Source organism: Mus caroli, unplaced genomic scaffold (genome assembly GCF_978045245.1).
Source record: "Mus caroli unplaced genomic scaffold, Mus_caroli_1 scaffold_7, whole genome shotgun sequence".
NCBI lineage: Eukaryota > Metazoa > Chordata > Mammalia > Rodentia > Muridae > Mus > Mus caroli.
The window spans coordinates 118,304,654-118,324,346 of NW_028227262.1; the positions used below are offsets into that span (position 1 = coordinate 118,304,654).

The 19,693-nt window shown below is 44.0% G+C and overlaps 1 protein-coding gene across 15 annotated transcripts in view; it reads right to left on the reverse strand.

Moving 5' to 3' along the window:
* Nucleotides 1–19,693, reverse strand: part of LOC110296538 (uncharacterized) — a 159,193-nt gene that overhangs the window by 47,061 nt on the left and 92,439 nt on the right. For all 15 annotated transcript variants that reach the window (XR_015047669.1, XR_015047670.1, XR_015047665.1 and 12 more), the window contains one exon: nucleotides 1,316–1,387. The gene's annotated coding sequence lies outside the window, so the exon portion shown is untranslated. The remainder of the gene's footprint in view (nucleotides 1–1,315; nucleotides 1,388–19,693) is intronic.

The window sequence follows — 19,693 nt, forward strand, 5'->3', positions numbered from 1 at the left end:
TATATTTTAAAAATTATATCCTTGACCAATATCTGTGTTTCAACTAGTGATGGGTAGGAATGCTTTCTATATTAAAAGTCCTACATCCCCGGTTTTTCATGGGTCTGTTACTTTGTTTCTAGTGGTCACCATTGTCTTTCATCTCTAAATCTGAGGTAATACGAACCCTGATTGACATGCATGGCCGATGGAAAGATTTAATGGGAAAATATATGAGGAAATGCTGTGATGCACTAAGCTTTGCCACACTGTTCTTCTAGTGATGAGACTATCCAGAAATGAAAGGGGCTGGACTGGCTAATATGTCTAGCATGGATTTATAGACAAGTTTATACCATGCCCTTGAAAATATCTTACCAAACAAAAGATTAATTTTAGTTTTAATAATTATTAGGGATTGCTCCAGTTCATACACTGACTGGCTTCCAAATATCTAAATGTTAAGATTGGTCCCAAGGCCAATCCTGCAGATCCAGAGCTGCAAGATCTCCATGACACAGCAACAACAGGATATCCAAAAGGAGTCCCATGAGGATCCAGTATTGGTAGGGTAGCAAAAGCCAGAGTCCTGGAACCAGACAAATGACTACTTGCAATGAACATTTACAAGAAAAGATGTGTGGACAGAGGGTATACTGTGTGACACACTGTGACATATTAAAACTTCAAGAAAGAGATTTTATTTATTTATTTCTCTATCTATGTATATTTTAGGGGGGCTGCAAGGGCAGAGAGGAAATACAGGGAACAGGGAGAATAGTGGGACTAATGTGCATGATGTGATTCACAAAGAATCAATAAAAAGTTAAATTTAAAAAAATGGTTCCAAAGTAGTGCTAGAATAAGGTGGTAGTGGGACATCGTGGGATCACTGAGGGGCTGCCCTCAGAAGGGAGTATGGGATTTTCACCCCTCTCTCTCTTTGCTTCTTAGACATGAGGAAGTTTTCCTCTGTCTCTCACTGCTACCACAGAGTGCTGTCTAAACACAGGCTCAAAGACTGAGGCCAAGTGGAACTTCTATGACAGAAAGCCAGGATAAACCTTCTCTCTTGATAAGTTAATTATCTTCGGTATTTTGTTACAGTGCAGGAAAGCTAAGTAAGACAAGACCATTATGAAAATCAACAAAGATGACTAACAGAAAAGCTCTCAGAAACTTTTTAGATGATCCCACATAAAGCCAGCTCGTTGCTCTCACGTCCTTTGCATTCTATTGAAAGTCCTAATCAGCCAAGTACAGACTTGTTAAAACAAGAACGGCTCCACATTCAATATGATTTTTACTTCAGCCTGACGAGTTATACGCAGCTCACCTTCCCAAGCTGTCCTATTCTTGGCTCCTCTTCATTTGAAAACAAAAAGAGGTCAGTCAGCGGAACACTCCTCTGCAACAGAATGAGGCATTTTTAATTATGCATTTTTATAAATAGATAAGGAGAAGATATTTAAATGAATACAGGAGGCTCCACTCTCAGTGATGCTGTAACTCTCCCTCTGCCCTCACCCTGGACTCCATGGTTTCTCGAATATCATTCCTGTGTTTCCTATATGCAAACAAATACAAACAGACAGCACTTCCCTGTTCATACATGAAGTCTGTTCGATTTTCCACTTCACTTTTTTCAACCTGCTAATACATCTTGAGGGTTAAGAATGATGCTCCATGGTAGAATATTTTTTTAGTATGTGCTAGACCCTATTTTCTTTTTCTTTAAATTAGGTATTTTCTTTATTTACATTTTAAATGTTATCCTCTTTCCTGGTTTCCCCTCCGAAAACCCCCTATCCCATCCCTCTTCCCCCTGCTCACCAACCCACCCACTCCTGCTTCCCTGTCCTGGCATTCTACACTGGGGCACTGAGTCTTCTCAGGACGAAGGGCCTCTCCTCCCACTGATGCCCAACAAGGCCATACTCTGCTACATATGAGGCTGGAACCATGGGTCTGGTTGGTGGTTTAGTCCCTGGGAGCTCTTGGGGTACTGGTTAGTTCATACTGTTGTTCCTCCTATGGGGCTGCAAGCTCCTTCAGTTCTATTGTGGATGCCAACAAGTGCTTGCTGACAGGAGCCTGATATAGACCCTATATTCAATCCACACTGCCATAAATCAAAGTAGAACAAAACGTCCCGGAATATATATTGAGAAGAAGACCCCTATGGAAAGATACAGCATAAACACAGGACATGATGACACTGCCCTTGATAAGGACATTATAAAATCTTGTCCCATCACTGAAAAAATATAATTACGTGAGGGAATATATATATGTTAAGTAACCTGATTTAGCCGTTCTACAATGTATACATATACCAAAACATGGTGTATACCACAAAGACATAAGACATGCTTTAGTCAACCAAGAAAATTACCTAAAGATAATATAAAGAAAATGAACAAAAAAAAAAAAAAAAAAAAGGAGAACCCAGCCCTCCCGCTTAATCTTATGTTCATTATGTCACCATAGTCAGGGACTCTCAGAATTGGCTACTGTAAAGGATTTGTCACTCGGGCATCAAAACCTGCTTCCTCTTTTTCTGGGGAGTATTTTGTGCCCCTTACCTTGCCCTGTGTGCTGGCGTTGCTGCTGCTGTTGCTCGGGATCAATCTCAGAGCCTTAAGCGCACATTCAACCACTGAGTAACTCCCAAAACCAAGGCTGTATTCTAATTTTCCTCTTGGCTGGGTGTGGACACATGACCGAATTACAGCAGATAAATATGAGCAGAGGACATGAGAACCACTTCTCGGTTCAGCCCAAAATCATAACCCTAGTACACCACATTCTCTCTCACTTGCCAGCAGTTTGGTAACACCTAGAAATGGCTCTGTAGGTTGCACATTTGAAGGATGGAAGAGTCACGAGAGAGAAAGCCTGCTATCTTTGAACTGCTGCTAGAAAGAATACTACAGCTCTTGGATGCTATATGATAAGAGAACCTTCCCATATTCCTGAGTCATGAGATCACTTTTCAGGTAGACTACAGCAGCCAGTCTTGTCGTCATCGACACAGACAGCAAACACTGAGCCCCTTTAATCCACCCTTCTGTCTGTGTGAGTCTCTCAGGATTCTAGGTATCTGGGATCTCACAAAAACTCCCACTGGACTGTGAGCTCCTTGTGGGAAGTGACTACCATTCGTGTTCATATCCTTAGTGCCTAGAGCAAACGGCAAATAGCTGGTGTTCAGCAAACCCTACAAATCCTTTTGGAAGAATGAATGAGTCACGGACCTCCTGCAGGGACAATGGCTTACTTTACTGCCCTGTCAGTTAGTTTGCTATGACCCCACTGCTTTTTTCTGTTGTCCCTTGAAATATTATAACATTATTAATATGGCACTAAACCCTACCACCCTCTAACTTACATCACTTTCTTACTGTCTTTACAGGCACAGGAAATAAATCTAAGCTGTCTTAGGTAGCTCTTCAACTACTTGACAACGCCTCCTCCTATCTCTCCCATAAGAAACCCTCTGGGCTCCAGGGTAAGTAGCCTTATGCCCTTCAACTCTTCTAAGATTGTCACCACTGGAACTCTGATCACTGCTCTGCACTCCCCTGTACACACTCGGGGCTGTCACTGTTCCCTGTTCAACCAGTACTCATGGTGGAGGACCATCCTCTTGGAATGGACTGACCCTCCCATGGTGGGCCACCTGTCCCTCTCTAGGACTCCATACATTAATCAAAGCAGCTCACTGATGTTAACAGTTCTAGATACAGCTATGTGGCCTGGAGATATATCTGAGCTTTCCATCTAACTTGCTATCTCTTCTCTCTACCGCAGGAAGAAGTCCCCTGCCACCAATCTACACACCACTTCCCTATGCAGTCTTAAGTCACTTCACCTCTCTTGTATGAAAAATGAGATGGCTGGGCCACATGATGACTGAGGTTTGTTTTGCACTCAGAAATCCTTTGTGTGCAGAACAGGAGATTCTGGGAGAATGCACAGGCTCTCACGTAGGATCTCTCACCCCTATAGCAACGGGAGTGTAAATCTGCCTAGAAACAACAACCAGGGCAAACAACATGAAAAACGAAAGGTAGGTTTTCTCAGCCTCAGCCGTATTAAACCGCTACCCACTGACGTCTGGATACTGCGATCTGTCAGAAGTATATACTAGAGACAATGGACCACTGGTATAAAGTCAAAAAGAACACAGCACCTGCTAACAGTGATGAAGCACAGGAGAAACTGGGGTGTGGCTCTTAGAAAGGTAGTTCTGGGGAATATACTGCCCACACTTGTTAAACTCAAGGAATAACGAGCATATAGTGGGATTTCAAACTACTGAAGGCTTAGATGGGTGCATTGCCAATTTCTTCCTCTCATTTCACACATGGTATAAGCATACCCACTTCCAAAGACCCTCAACTACTGGGTCAAAAGTGCTGTTTGCTGGGGACATGAGATCATGTCCGTATATCTCTTGCCCTTGGACATGTTCTTATAAAGCAGACATCTTGTTTGCTTTTAGCTGATTAATTTTTCTTGCTGGCTGTTTCTGCTGGCTAGCCCTCCCCACCACCCCACCCACTCTTCTGAGGCTGGGTCCACTTCCCACCTCAGAACACGACTCTGCACATTATTATTTGACCTCCTTTGCAAACCTCATTGCCAGCTTTCTAACCTGATCTGGGCACATTCCCCATCGGGGCCTGCATTTCCTGTGGATGATGAGTTGGTTTCCTAGGTGACAGAGGAAAGGAATAGACCTGTTAGCTTGTGGCTTCTGACTCACTCTCTGCAATGGACGTCACAGCATCCTGGCTGAATAAGTGGATGCTGATAATAAGCTTGAGCTGAAGGTAGCAGCGGGGCCCTAATGGTTAAGACAATGGAGCTGTACCGGCTTGCCCTCCCACAAGGCAAGCCAACAGATCCCATACATTCTGGATCTGAAGGAACAAACAGCAAATGCCAGGCCTCTGAGCCCAGTCCTTTATAAATTCACAGTGGAATTCTGTTCTGCAATGATCTCTGTACCGTTTGCTTTTCTGGGACATGGAAGAGACAGGATTCTCTAACGAAATGGCCCATGAAGGCCAAAAGGAGAGGTAGCAACAAACCAAATACTCAAATTCAGTTTACTGAGATGGCAGCTGTCTTTAAATTTTCACAGTTGTTCCCAAAGGGGTAAATAAACCCACAATGGCCCAATCAGTCACTAGAGACCACAATGAAAAATGACAGACTCATCTTCAGAAAAGTTAGAGTTCATGAAACTCAGAGACAAGGACACACACACACACACACACACAAGCTTACATTTCAACTCCTTTTTCTGTCAACTCATCCCAGCAGTGCACAAGTCAGTGAAATCTGTGTGGAACCAAAAACCTGAAGTGTTCCTTTGTTCTTCAAGTCCCAGTCAGAGCAGGCTCAATGGATTCTTAAGATTCTTGAATCCCTTAAATGACCAGCAAACCTAAAGTTCCTTACAGGCGATAAAGCATCTTGTTTTTTTTTTTCTCAGGGGCCTTGAGGGGTACTTTAAATAGCACGAGCAAGCATCTGAATGAATTAGACAGCAAATGTAGGTTAGCTTTATTTAGACAAATAAAGAAGCAAAGAAAGTTGTCTGGTTCAAGGGCAGTGCAGCCTGACATGACAGCATTTCTCAGAGGAGGGGAAGCTGCTTTGGGAGAGAGAGGTATTTTGGGCAAAGAGCAAAGTTCCTTTGTAATCTCTGGGGACAGAGATGCTACACTCTTCAGCACACAAGAGCAAGATTTAAGAATGGCCAGCTAGTCACTGAAAGAAAGAGCTATAGATTTGCAATGTAAAATGGGGCATAGCATGTCTGAGTTCACCTTTTCCCGTTCCTAGGGGACATCATCAGAAAAAGATAAGTTTCTCAGAACATAAGCTGGGCCAGGGAGCACCTTCAGCCTCTGGGAAGCAAGGCTTCAGATCTGCAGCAATGGCCCCTAGTTCCCACACAGGGTTAGTTACAGTCTCCTGGGAGACCAAAACATGACGATGCTCGAGTCTGTTCTGCAGAATGGCATGCTATGTGCACACATCCTATGCACATCTTCCTGCATATTTTAATCCTCTTTAGATACCCTGTAATACCTCACATCATATCTAAGTCGTATAACTGTTGTGATGCTAGACTTTCCAGAAATACTCAGAAAGTAATCCATGAATGTTCAGGATAAACGCAACACCTCCCCACCGTCCCCCACTGATGCCACCGCCACCAATATCTTGTTGGTGGTTGAATCCGAGGATTCAGGATCCATGGATACTGTGGACCAAGTAAGCATCCAGATGGAGGGCCTCTGGAGATACATAAGCAATGGCGAGGGGACATTCATGCATTCACAATAAGTATGTGCTTGAGGAAACAAGTCAATAAATAGGCTTGGATTGTTCCTGCTCCTTTCCTCTTCACCCTTTTCTCTCTGAGATTATTCTCTGGTATGGTTGCTCCTTTATACGTGTGTTATGGAAGGTAGTAGCTTTAGGAAATAAAAAGTTAACATTCTGGTTGCATTGTTTGTGCCAAGATGTTTAAGTCATCTTCCCTTAAGTCTCTGCTGCTTTCGTCTCGGTCCGCAAAAGTCAAATGTGCTTTACAGCTCAGTAGCTACTCCCAGTTGTAATTTTAAAATGGAAGAGACATTAATTTATTTATTTGTATCAATTATAATTCTAAATAACTAATAATTTTGAGAAAACCAATTTCTTCCCCAGACATCATTTTGTGTTTCTAAAGAAACACTGAATTTACACTTATGAAAAAAAAAATCTTGGAAAAAAATCCTAGCAAACAAACAAACTCTAAACCAAACGTTTAGCAACTTAGTTTCCTTTTTAGTTTATTAGTTTAAGTTATTCATGGATGTGGGGCAAGAGCACTGTACAAGAGAGCGCGGGCGGCCGCGGAGGACTGGGGTGGTGCAGCCTCTGATGCGGGTGTTGCAGATGGTTGTGCTGCATCCTGTGGGTGCTGGGGAGGGTCCTTGGCGGGAGCAGCACTTGTGTAACCACTGCTAAACCACTGCCGTTCCTCCAGCCAGTGATTTTTGCTTGCTTGTTTGTTTGTTTGTTTTCTTTTTCTTGTTCTGCTCTTTAGAGAACACAGGTTCAGTTCCCAGGACCTACTTGGTCTTACAACAGTCTGTAACTCCATTTCCAGGGACTCAACACCCTCTTCTGGTTTCTGAGGGCACCAGGCACACACATCCATAGTGTATGTAAATTCACACAGGCAAAGCGCTTATATACATAAGATAAAAACCAACCAACCAAACAAAAACCATCAAATGTATCACTTCTGGAAACCATGCATCTTTACAGACTGCCAAAGCCGTGTCACAGTGAAGGTGACATAACCCCGTTATGAAGCCGGGCCTACGCTCCAAGTTGGGTATCCACACATACTTTTTCATTCCATGCATTTCTTCTTTTAATAGCTATCAATGGAACACCCTGCACATGCAGAGAAAACAAGGGTCCCTTAGAACTCGCCTTCGTCCTCACTGTCTGCTCTTTTCTGCCTGCTTGGCTCCTCTCCACTCTGTCCACCCAAACTCCTCTCCAGTTACTCCTGCTGGTCCTGCAGCACAGGCTAAAAATGTATCCAGCGGGGAAGTACTGTTTGCACTGTAGCCAAAGTCCACTTAACTCACCTCCTTTCGCTGCCAATATCTCAACATCCTTTTAACTCTTTGAGACCCTGGCAAATGGGCTAATCATCAGAGGCCACTCCAGTTCTAGGATCGTGACAGACTGCTAATAGGTATGACTATATTTCTGAAGTAACATACTCAGAAGGCTTTTCTGAGGCCCAGATATCAAGTATATTCTAAAGCTATATCAACCTTTTACAAGACTGTCGTACCTAAAGTCAATTCCTAGAACATTGTCCCATGTGCAGTCACCAGAATCTAATCAGAAGGAAAGTCAACTATTCACTTCTTTTTAGTAAAGAGACGAACATTCTTTACTTGAACCAAAATGATGAGTGTAGTGACACACGTGGGAGCGGGGTCTCTCTCTTGCTCTGATGTCATCAGTCACATTACTATAGTTATCATGTGTGTGTTAGAACTTCTCAGTGTGTGCTAATAATGAGGTTCAGTGATGCAATTTCATAACCTGTTTTTAATATTTCTAAGTTCTGCAGAATAAAACATTTACATGGAGGGATAGAGCTAAGTTGTAATCAGTTGCTGATACAAAAACAAACAAAATATTGTGTATTTAACTGTTAAACTAATGACGATCTCCCATCTCTGTCCTTCTGTGGTCTTCATGCTTGCTCGGCCAAATATGATTTCAGTAATTTCATGTCACTATAAAGAAGAAAGAATTATAACAGTGTGTGCCCGGGCAAAGTCAGACTCACACTTTTTATTTTTGTTTTGTGACATTTGTGTCTCTTCAGCATGGACCTGGCAGTCTTCCTCTCATGATGCAACTTCCTGCCCTGTTTTTGTTTTGGCCAGGGAATGTTTCAGGCTCCCCTTCTCGCAACAGTTTGCCTGTGAGGTGCCTAGCTGCCACTTTGTTTTTTGTAACTCCATTTCTGCTCTCTGTGGCAACCTCTACACAAAAATATCTAGTATGCCATTCAAATGCACACTCACTCATAGGCTCTCAAACACACACACACACACACACTCACACACACTCACACATACACTTACACACACATACACTCACACACACGCACTCATACATACACACATATACACATACACTCAAAGACACACATACACTCACACATATACATACACATACACACACACACACGCACATGCACACACATAAACATATATATACACACACACACACACAGCCTAGACTTTGCCATCCTCACCCTGGGACTCACACCACTCCAGCTGCTTGTTGGCTTTGTGGACAAAAGCAATGGCTTCTAATATCAGTTCTGTGACCAGAACGGGTGCTAAGAAAGTTAGAAACACTTAGGGATCTTGGGCCAAGAAGAAGCTGGCCACACAGGTTAGAGATGATAGAGATCAAGGCTTCAAGCTGTCTGTCAGGAGAAGAACAGAAGAAACTGGACTTGGGTTCCTTTACCTGGAGAGCTATTGTCTATCTCCTGACAGACATGCACTGGCTCCCCAAGGCTCAGCTCACCCCTCTTTGGAACTTTGCCTAAGACACCACCGTCTCTGACTCGGCCTCCTGCAGTCCTGGCTTAGACATTTTCTCTTCCTTCCACCAACAAGCTGTTAGACTGAAATGTTTAGAAGCACAGACATTGGCTGTTTCCGCTTTAACCTTAGTAGCCGCTACACAGTGAGTGTCAACATGTACTCAAAGCATGAGCAGAATCTGTGTTCCCCTCTCATGAGAAAAAGTGACTGACTTTGGAGAAGGAGAGAGACAGGAGTATCCTTATTGGCATCCCTTCTAAGACAGGCAGAAAGGAGCTGATCTCACACCAGGGGCTAAAGGTAAGAGCAAATTAGCAACACATAGAGCTGACTAGTGCCTCAGCATCCTCACCCATGTCTTCTAGTGACTAATAAGTAAGTCCAGTGCTACCCACAAGAGTAGTCAGGCATGATGGTACACACCTTTGACCCCAGCACTGGGGAAACAGAGGCAGGCTGTGAGTTCACTATGAGTTCAAAGTCAACCTGGACTGGATATCAAGCTCAGGCCAGCCAAGGCTACCAGGTGAGACCCTGCCTCAGACAGACAGACAGACAGATAGAGAAATAATAAAAAATAAAAAGGAGTCTCTTGAAACCTTGCAAGATCAAGTCAGAAGCAGCAGTAGTTGTACAGAGGAAGATCGCCTCAGCAAATGGAAATGCATCTGATAGCCCTTAAATCTATGGGTGAGATCCACATCTCAGAGAATAATGTTCAATATTTAAGTTCTCTGAGTATAAAGAGAAGGTAAGGGTGAGAGGGAACGGTATCCTCCTCCTCCTCCTCTTCTTGCTTTTTATCACATTAAAATCTCATTAATGCTCATTACAAAGGTAAACCCTGGTCCTCATGGTGGGTTTGTGGGAAGGGTTTCTGGAGGTGAGCACTTGTCCCAGAGCCTGCAAACTTGGAGTGTGTGAACCAAGGGTCCTGTCATGGTAGATAGAGATGTCTTTCATGTCCTACTTTCAAGCCTTGTCCACCTACTTCTTGTAACAAGCCACCATGGCTGTGGAGATGTACTATCTCATAGCATAATTCTGGGCCAGATGGCCACCACCCTCCACACAGACCTAGATGTCCAGGCTAGCAGACTGCTTACAGAGTTTGTCAACCCACAGGTCTGGGGGACTGCTCACTTTGGCCAGGCCTTCCTGTTGGCAGTACATTAGAGCTGTAACCATCCTTTTACAGTGGACCCTGGGGCATCAGGACTACAAGCCTGGGATGCCAGCTCCTCACTGCGTAAAGGGCTCAGTTCTTTACTGGAAAGATCCCAGTTTAATTTGCACTGATACGATAAATGGTTTTATTGTCTTCCCTTTTCCACATGGAGAAAGTAGGGTTTGCAAGAATCAGAATTAGGAAGGAGTCCTGTTCAAAAACGATGCAGAACTAAGAGTTGAACCTGTCTGTTTGATACTCCCAAGAGCTATTTCCTGTTTGCTTATTTGTCTGGACTTTTTGTATGTTACAAGCATGTGTCACCAAAGCCCAACTCCAAGAGCTTTTAAGAGACAGACAGCTTTTTAGCAGGACTGGAAAACAAAGACTGAATGTTGGTCAAGGAGTGTAGCTCAGTGGTGTGATACTTAGCATGTGTAAGGTCCTGAGTTGGATCTCCAGTCCCCTAAAAGATTGACTATTATTTGGACACTGTGGGAGGGATGGGAAATGATCCTTCATTCAGAGGACGACTTACCAAGGTTGAGAAGTTGACACATATTTGCTGGCTGAAGGACACCATGAAACAGGGTTTGGGGAAAAGGGCTTCAAGAGGACCAGAGGAAGGGTCCACTTAGCTTGCAGGGAACCCAGGGGACACGGGGAGGCAGCTCTGAGCTGTGTCGGGAGCAAGCCCGGGTGCTGGGACGCTGCAGAGAAGGGAGTGTTATACTGCAGGGTTGGAAGGGTTCAAACCAGTTCAGCCGAGTTCAGCTTAGGGCTGGGATAGTTGAAGGTGAAGGGGGAGGGGCGAGGGGCGGAGCCAGATCACAGTAGCTTCCGCAGAAGCATACGAAGTAGAAATGGGGACTTACTGGGAAGCTTGAGTAGAGAAGTCAAGGATCCCATTAAATCCTTGATTAAAGCATCCCCCCCCCCAAAGTATTGCTGAATCCATCCTGACTCCTGAACACAAAGCTCACAAAACAGAAAGATGTAGGAAGTCAGACAAAACCCTGACAAAGACACGTAAAGTCTGCTTACTTCTGAGGAAAGACAGCCAAGTCCAACCACCTTCCCTCTTCCTCAGCCAGGATGGCTCCATTTTCCTAACTGGAGGTCATTCACAAAAAAAAAAAAAAAAAAAAAAAAAAAAAAAAAAAAAAAAAAAACCCTAGGGCAACAAATTCAATCCCTCCTCCTCTCAGAGAAAAAAAAAAATTCCAGCTGGGAAATGACAGTCCCTTCCTCTCCTTCCTGTTGGGCGGTCAGCCCAGAGAAGACTGCTACCCTGTTCTCACCTCCTCGTACCAGACGCACTCGCTAGAGTGGGAACAGGATCCTGATGGCTTAATTGAGTTAAAAGGGAAAGTGCGGGTCCTCTAAAAGCCTCCTCGATGGCTTCAATGGCTTCGGAGAGGCACTCAGGGCTCTGAAAAACCTTGTGGTGGTGGCAGAGGCTCAGTCCCTGGGCTAGGGAAAAGCAAAGTGAATTTCCCAAGTGCAGAACTCCCGAGCACAGAGTCAGCTGCCCAAGCCGGCACAAACGGCTTGTTTACATTCTTCTCTTGGGCTGAAACCCATCTATTTAAACTTTAACCAGAGGCAATTATAAACCCAGGAAAGCCAGACATGGCAGCCTGCACAGGACACGAGTCGGATGCCAGCAGTCTGACACCGAGTCCGAGGAAGAGAGGAGTATTTTGAGACAGGGGTCGAGGAAGAGCCACAGAGATCTGAAAGTAAGAGGTATCCCTTAGGGGCTGGTTCTCAGAAGCGGCCCAGAGAAAACTGGGGGTGGAGGCAGCAAGGCAAGCTAGAGACAGGATTCCAAAAGCCTACTCACGATGGCCCCGAGCCTGCCATCTTCCTTTTGCCTAGGCTAAGAATGGCCCCGTTCTCCTGATTCTGGAGACCAGTCCATCTATCCCCATCTCAGGGTGCTTTGGGTTGGTCCCTGGTTCCTAGGTAGCCATGTTCTTACTGAGCTCTGATTTGGTGAGAGGAGAGGCAGGGTGTGTATGGGGGTGGGGTGGGGTGAGGTGGGAGCCACTCCGGAGGCCTTTTGGGTAAGGATACTAACCTCATTCATGAGGGCTCTGGCCTCAAGACCTAATAAACACCCTTGTTTCCTTCCTGGGTCAAAGTGCATTTATTTGCCCAGTGGTTGGCAGCTAGGGGAGATAGTCCTCCTAAAAGGTCAAGCAAATTTTCCTGGCAAAGCTCTCCTGGGAGGGAGCCTTGATGAACAGCCTAGTTAGTGGTCTAGGGTAAGCTCAATTTGACAGAGGCCCCACTAATGCCTCGAGGGAACTCATGTGCTGGCTTGATATGGGTGAATCCTATGAGCCTGTACAGAGACACAAAGCCACAGCTTCAAAGTTGATGTTTTATACTGAATTCCAGGTCTCTGGTGGGCAGATCAATCAGGGCCAATTTTTGATATAAGAATTTGAGGAGCAAGGTATACCTTGCTTTAATCCCAGCACTTGGGAGAAAGAGTCAGGTAGATCTCTATGAGTTTGAGGTCAATCCGGTCCATATAGTGTGTTCCAGGCCAGCCAAGGGTACATAGCAAAATGTATCCCACCCACCCCCAAACCAGAAAAACCAAACAAAAACTATGGAAAAAATACAGTCCCTTCCTCCCCCATTTATTTGAAAAATCTTACTACCAAATGGTGGCATTAGCTGTAGTATCTTTACATATTAATATTATTACATTATGAGGCCAGGACTCTCAGGAAAGAAGTTAGTACCTCTAATAAAATGTCCCCAGAATGCTGCCTTCTCTTCCCACTATGTAAGGGTTCAACAAAGAAGATGGATGTCTGTGAACCAGAAAGCTGAAACTCACCAGAGAACCTGCCAGCCTCCAGAACCATGAGAAATAAATTTTGTAGATCATGAGTCTCCCAATCTACAGTGTTCTCTTACAGCAGCCCAAAGCACTAATGCCCTAATCAAATCCCTCCCACGTCAAAGAGCCTGATGTTCCTCCGAGGATGCTTGTGCTGCTGCTGGATTTTAAGTTTCTTGGTTTTGCTGTCTCTATAAAGATGCTCATGCATCATGAAGAAGACAAGCCTTACCTCAGATGTTATCAGCTAACTTCTTAGCAGGATTCACTTTCTACTCATTCTGACACCAGAGCCCTGTAGGAAGAAGCTCTGGGTGGGCAGAGGCCCTGGGAATTACTAGTAGGAAGCAGACAGTATAACAATGAGACATCTACATAATCGCAGGGAGGAACAGCCCAAGGTCTTCCTGACTTTCTGTAAATCCTCTTCTCAGCTCCCAGTTCTCGCCAGGGGAAGCCATTTGGGGCCCAGCCAGAGGAACACAGGTAGAGTTAGAGGATTAGCCAAACACCTTGTGATGTCCAAGGCCCTGGTTATGGACTTCCAGGGTAAACAGGCCAAGGTCATGGGCTTCTTTCCAGACCCGTTTGCTACCCTCACCGGAAGGTCTGTCTTGCAGCTCTGAAACACTTTCTTGACTCCAGCCAATCATCTAAAAAATTCATGATTTTTGTTCCCAAGAGCCTGGATGGCTGCTTGCAAACTCATGCTGACTGGTGACAGATCTCAGGGGACTGCCTTTGTTCACATGGGGGCAGGGCCACTTCTTACAAGGATGATAACACCACTGCTGAAATTTTAGTTCTTCTAAGTTTGTATGTAGATACTATTTTCTCATGATCTGGTTCCTGGAAAGAAAGACTCCATGTCTTCTGTAGGGTGGAGTCTTGTTCTTACGGCTGCCAAAGGATGTGCCATGAGCTGCCCGAAAGGCTCAGAGGGATCTACTTGTTGCCCAACACGAGATATTATATATTGGGGGAGACATTTCATAAAACCAGACATGAAACTTCTAAAGGAAATCTAGGGAACTATTAAAAAAAAAAAACAAAGGCAGCAAAGACTGACTAAAATTAAAAATGTGGATTCAGGAACCAGGGTGTGTGATTTTTCACTGAAAAAAACTGAACCCCCTTCCCAAGACCTTAGTTTCTTATCCACAAAAATTCAGATAATAGTAATTCCCAATGCCCAGAGATGTTGTATGGGAGCTCTGAGTTACTAAAGAATTAAATGTATTAATAATATTTAAAATGCATAGAGTGCCTGCTACATAGCTTTGGATGGTGTGATGGTTGAGTTTGTCAATGTGACACAACCTAGAATCATCCGAGAAGAGAATCTTAGTGAAGAGTTGATTATGTTGGGTTGGTCTATGGGCATATTTGTGTGTGTGGGGGATGATCTTAATTAAATTAGTTGATATGGAAAGTATCAGCCCACTATGGGCAGTACCATTCCTTAGGCAGGAGGTCTTGACCTGTGTAAAAGTGGAGGAACTGAGCTGATCACAAGCAAGCATGCAATCACGCATGCACTTATTTCTCTGCTTTTGACTGTGGATATGATATGACTAGCAGTTTTAAGTTCCTGCTACCTTGACTTCCCTGTTACGATGTATTATAACCAGGCATCCTGAGCAAAACCAAACCCTTTCTCCCCTAAGTTGCTTTTTGTCAGGTTATTTCTCACAGCAACCAAAATGAAACTAGAAGGGATAGGGAATGTAGCATCTTAAAAAGTAACATGACTAAATAGCCATGCCTGGACATTGTTTGGTTCTATGATGGCCATGGTCTTCTGTTGGTTCCCACAACAGCATGAAGAGACAGAGAAAGATCTCTGATGCATTTTGCCCCCAGAGAGGTTCCATTCTGAATTCTGACAAATTCTTAAGCAGGACCCAGATCAAGAAGCTCTGCTCTATGCCTGCGCTGGAAACAAGATTCTCTCCTTGGAATCCTTCTAAGACCAGAGACCCATACATCACTAAATGCTGCCCCTCCTGGACACCCTGCACCAAGCCAGGGTTCCAAAACAGATCACAGTCATGTTGGGGGTACGGAGTGGGGAGGGGATGCCAGCAGGTGGTAAGAAAAAAGAAAAAACACACCAGAGGAAACCAAACATACCAGAAAAAAAAAAAGTAGAAAAGCCAAAGAAAGTACAAGGAAACTTTTTTGTGTCTGTCTATTTTTGGCCAAGTTGGGGGAAAAAATAAGCACAGGAGAATGAGACAGAGCCAGTGGTGGGACAAAGACAAGCGAGGATCTGCAGAAACACGCTAATTACCTCACCCTCCTTCTGTGTGGGGCTGCAGGCAGAGCCCAGGAGCCTAATCATGATTTCATCTCGCAGCCTTTCTTCCACTTCTGTATTTTCTTACAAAGTCCACTGCGATTCTATTTTGCTTTAGGAAGTAGAAACAGGATCTATCTTTAGGACGCTGAAATGCCAACTGGGCTCAGATGAGCATCACTGGGAGTAAAGTAGAGTTGCTGTGACCAGGACAAATATCAAATCACAAATATTTGAAATTCTTCCCCTCTGTGCCCTGAGGAGAGAAGAGTCTTTGTTTGCTGAACTGGCTCCCAGAACCACTTGGCCCTTGTCCTGCAGCATGGGATGTTAGATGGGGGAGGAGAAGCCAAAGGCAGGAAAAATATTAGTCAAGTACCTACTGTGTATCAGGTCTTCTGTTAGATGCTAGAAAACCGAACACCACAGTCCCCTACCTATAGGAAGCCCATATTTTTTTTTATTTTTAATATCTATTAAATATTTCCCATTTCACTCATGTCCAAGGTCTTGGCAACCAAGATTCACTTTCCAGCTTTATGAATCTATTTTAGGCACTCATGTAAGTTAAGCATATACAGTAACCTCTGTTTCCTGTGCTTAGCTTGTTTCACTCAGCGTAGGGTTCTCAAGGTTCATCCGTATCCGAGCACATAGGAATTTCCTTCTCTGTTAAAAGTTGAATGATTCAGCATCCTATGTATACAATGTTTACTTCTCAATTCTTCTATCGGGGAGCAGAGAGAGCTTCCACCTCTTGACTATCGTGCATAATGCTGCTAAGAACACAAGCATACAACCTCTCTTAACAGGTCCTCTCCTCCTCTTCCTCCTCCTCCTGCTCCTTCTCTTTCTCTTCCTTCTCCTTCTCTGTCTCCTCCTCCTCCTCCCTCTGTTTTCTCCTCTTCCTCCTGATCAGATCTTACTATGTAGCCTAGGTTGGCCTCAGGCTGACAATCCTCTTATTTCAACATACATTCATATTTCTTTCTTTTTTGCTTTTTTTTTTTTTGGTTTTTTGAGACAGGGTTTCTCTGTGTAGCCCTGGCTGTCCTGGAACTCACTTTGTAGACCAGGCTGGCCTCAAACTCAGAAATCCTCCTGCCTCTGCCTCCCAAGTGCTGGGATTAAAGGCATGCACCACCACTGCCCAGCAAATTCATATTTCTAATTGATGTCCTAAGTCTTAGAACACTTGTTCTAAGCACAAAGCAATGACTGCTGTATTAGCCTATTTTGCATTGCCATAACAAAATACATAGGCTGGGTCCCTTTATGAAGAAAGGAGACTCATTTAGCTTATAGTTCTGAGAGTCAAAGATCTTGCATCTGATGATAACCTTCTTGCTGCTACACTTGCAAAGTTGCACAGAACATTTCATGACAAGAGATAAGATAGATATGTGTTTTCTGGTCTTTCTCTTCTTTTAAACCCACCATACCCTGTTCAGTCACGGGGCTCCACTGTGAGAAACCTCATCTTGATCACCTGCCAAAAGTCCCCATCTTGAAGCACTCTGGCCATGGTCATGTGAGCCACCATGCCCAGCTAAACTAACCCCACATTTGAAAACGATTTTATTTTACTTTTCATTGTGCAAGTGTGAGTGAGTGCACACATGTGCATGTGAGTGCCCAGATCAGCCGAAGAGAGTTGGCATTGTAAGCTGTAGTGAGCAGCCCCACCTGCGTGCTGGGCGGTGAACTCAGGTCCTCTGCAAGAGCAGCACCTCTTCTTACAACTGAACCATCTCTCTAGCCCCTAATCTACATTCTTTTAAAAAGTATATCCTATTGTATGTTTGATATTACCTATAGGTCCAATTCAATTATTATTATTATTATTATTATTATTATTTCATGTATGTGGGTGTTTCACCTGCATGGATGTTTGTGTACCACATACATGCCTACGGCTTGAAAAGTCCAGAAGAGGACATCAGACCCCTTGGAACTGGGGTTACAGGAGGTTGCAAGCAGCCATGTGGGTGCTGGGAATTGAACCCAGGTCCTCTGGAAGAGCAGCCAGTGCTCTTAACTGCTGAGCCACCTCCTCAGCTCACCAACTCAGTTTTTAATCGCACAGAGACCTGTGTTACATATCCTTGTAGACCTACTTCCTGTACAGTGTGAGCACACAGTAGGAGTTCAAAAACCGTTTCTTAAACAGAGTATTTTTATACTTCTTAGTCACCACTGTTGCAGCTGTCTGCTTTACATATTTTAATAAATAAGTTTTGCAATGTTAATGACTGCTACTTTGATTATATTTACATACTAAGTTTATATAAGGAGAGTCGTACAAAAAAATATCTAGGCCTCAATCAAAATGCATGTTCTGGATGAGATGCCACTGACAATTCCTTCCCACCCTTGCTGAAAAATCAGCGCCCGCTTCCTTAATCCTTTCTTCTCCCTTTTGTTCCTCAGGGCGTGGTACTGCAAAGTCCTGGTGGGACACTCATCTGAGGTCTCCTTGGTCCATGGGAACTTGGCTGAATGAAGCCAGGCATAAACTTGAAATGTGGTTGGCTCAGCTTAAAACCTTTCACAGAGCATTGTTCTCTTCAAGGCACAGGATGAACAAGGCCAAAGCCCCATGTCTGGAAGAACTCTGTCACTCTGCCTGGTCATTCTCCACCACAAAAGCAAGTTTTTTCTCAACCATAGAAAATAGCATTTATCACTGTTCTCCATTAGCCAGATGACAAACACAATACCAGCGACAGTGTTCAGAACACTCTGGGAGAACTCTGAGAAGCTGTAGTCATTTCTTTCCTGTTGCTGTGATAAAATAACACGGCTATAAGTAAGTAACTCAAAGAAGAAAGAGCTTTATTTTGGCTTCAAGTTCCAGAGGTATAGGAGTCTCTCCGTGGCTAGGCACAAGCAGAAGGATCACTTTTCAATCACATGCAAGAGGGAGGGAGAAGGAGAAGGAGAGGGAGAGCTGAAAATAGGGTGAGGCTATGAATTCTCAAAGCCCATCCACAGTGATGATGTAATTCCTCCAGCAAGGCCACACCACCTCTCCACACAGTGTCACCAAACTGGAGATCAAAATGATCAAGTACAAGAGCCTATTGGGGGGGGGGCATCCTCATTCAAACTACCACAGCAGCACTGCGTCTCTGATGATCATTACTGCAGTGGCCGAAATCACCTCTGTACTTCTCTTCAAAACGCATGGTAGACTCTAGATTTTTGTTCAAGATAGCATTGCTGTATCTAAGCCCTAGAAGCACTGGCTCAACTCCGAACACAAAGCAGCAGCTATTGTATTTGCCTTACTGTAGAAAAGTGTATGAGGCTAAATCACTTTGTAAAGAATAAGAGTTCATTTAGTTTAGGGCTCAGGTACTTCTGAAGCTTGAAGAGCCTGTGCCTGATGATAACCTACTTACTGTCAGACTCTCAGAGTAGCACAGGATGTCCCATAGCTGAGCATGAGAAGTGTGTGTGTGTGTGTGTGTGTATGTGTGTGTGTGTCCATTTGTCTGTCCTGGTTTTTCTCCTTAGAAAGCCATCAGTGTTAGTTACAGGGCTCCACACTGATGACCATATTTAATCCCAGTCAAAGGCTCTATTTCTATGCATTAGTTAGACCACCTTTCTACTCTGTTAATATCTCAAAATGAGGACTAAATTTCAACACCCAATTCCCTAGAGGATGCATACCAACTATATTCCCATCATAATAGTTACTAAAATAAAAAATAAAAAACTGGTCCAATATGTAAAAATTTCCTATGGATCAGAAATGCAACGCAAAGACAGTGCCCTGGTTGTTTTGCGCTACTAGAGGATACTAGAGGAGAATGGGAGGGGTGGGGGGAGTCAGTTTCAGCACTTAACTCTGCAGGCTAGACCAAGAACCCTGCCTATACCTAGAGACTATCTTGTTAAAAGAGCCCAGAACATTGCCCAATGTCTGCTGATAAGCCTTACATTAGGCAATGCACAAGACAGAAAATTATAATCAACAGATCTCCATGATTGCATCTATCTGCTCTCCCAGCACGGCTAAGGAACTATTAATTCTCCTTATTTGGATATTATAACTGTCTATGCAGAAAATCAAGCAGGCTGGGAACACCTGTAATCCTAACCCTCAGGAAGCTGAGACAGAAGAATCGAGAATTTGAGGCCAACCTAGGCTACATAACAATATCCAATCTCAGTGGCCTTCTTCCCAAAGTCAACAGGTTCTACAGAAGCACTAA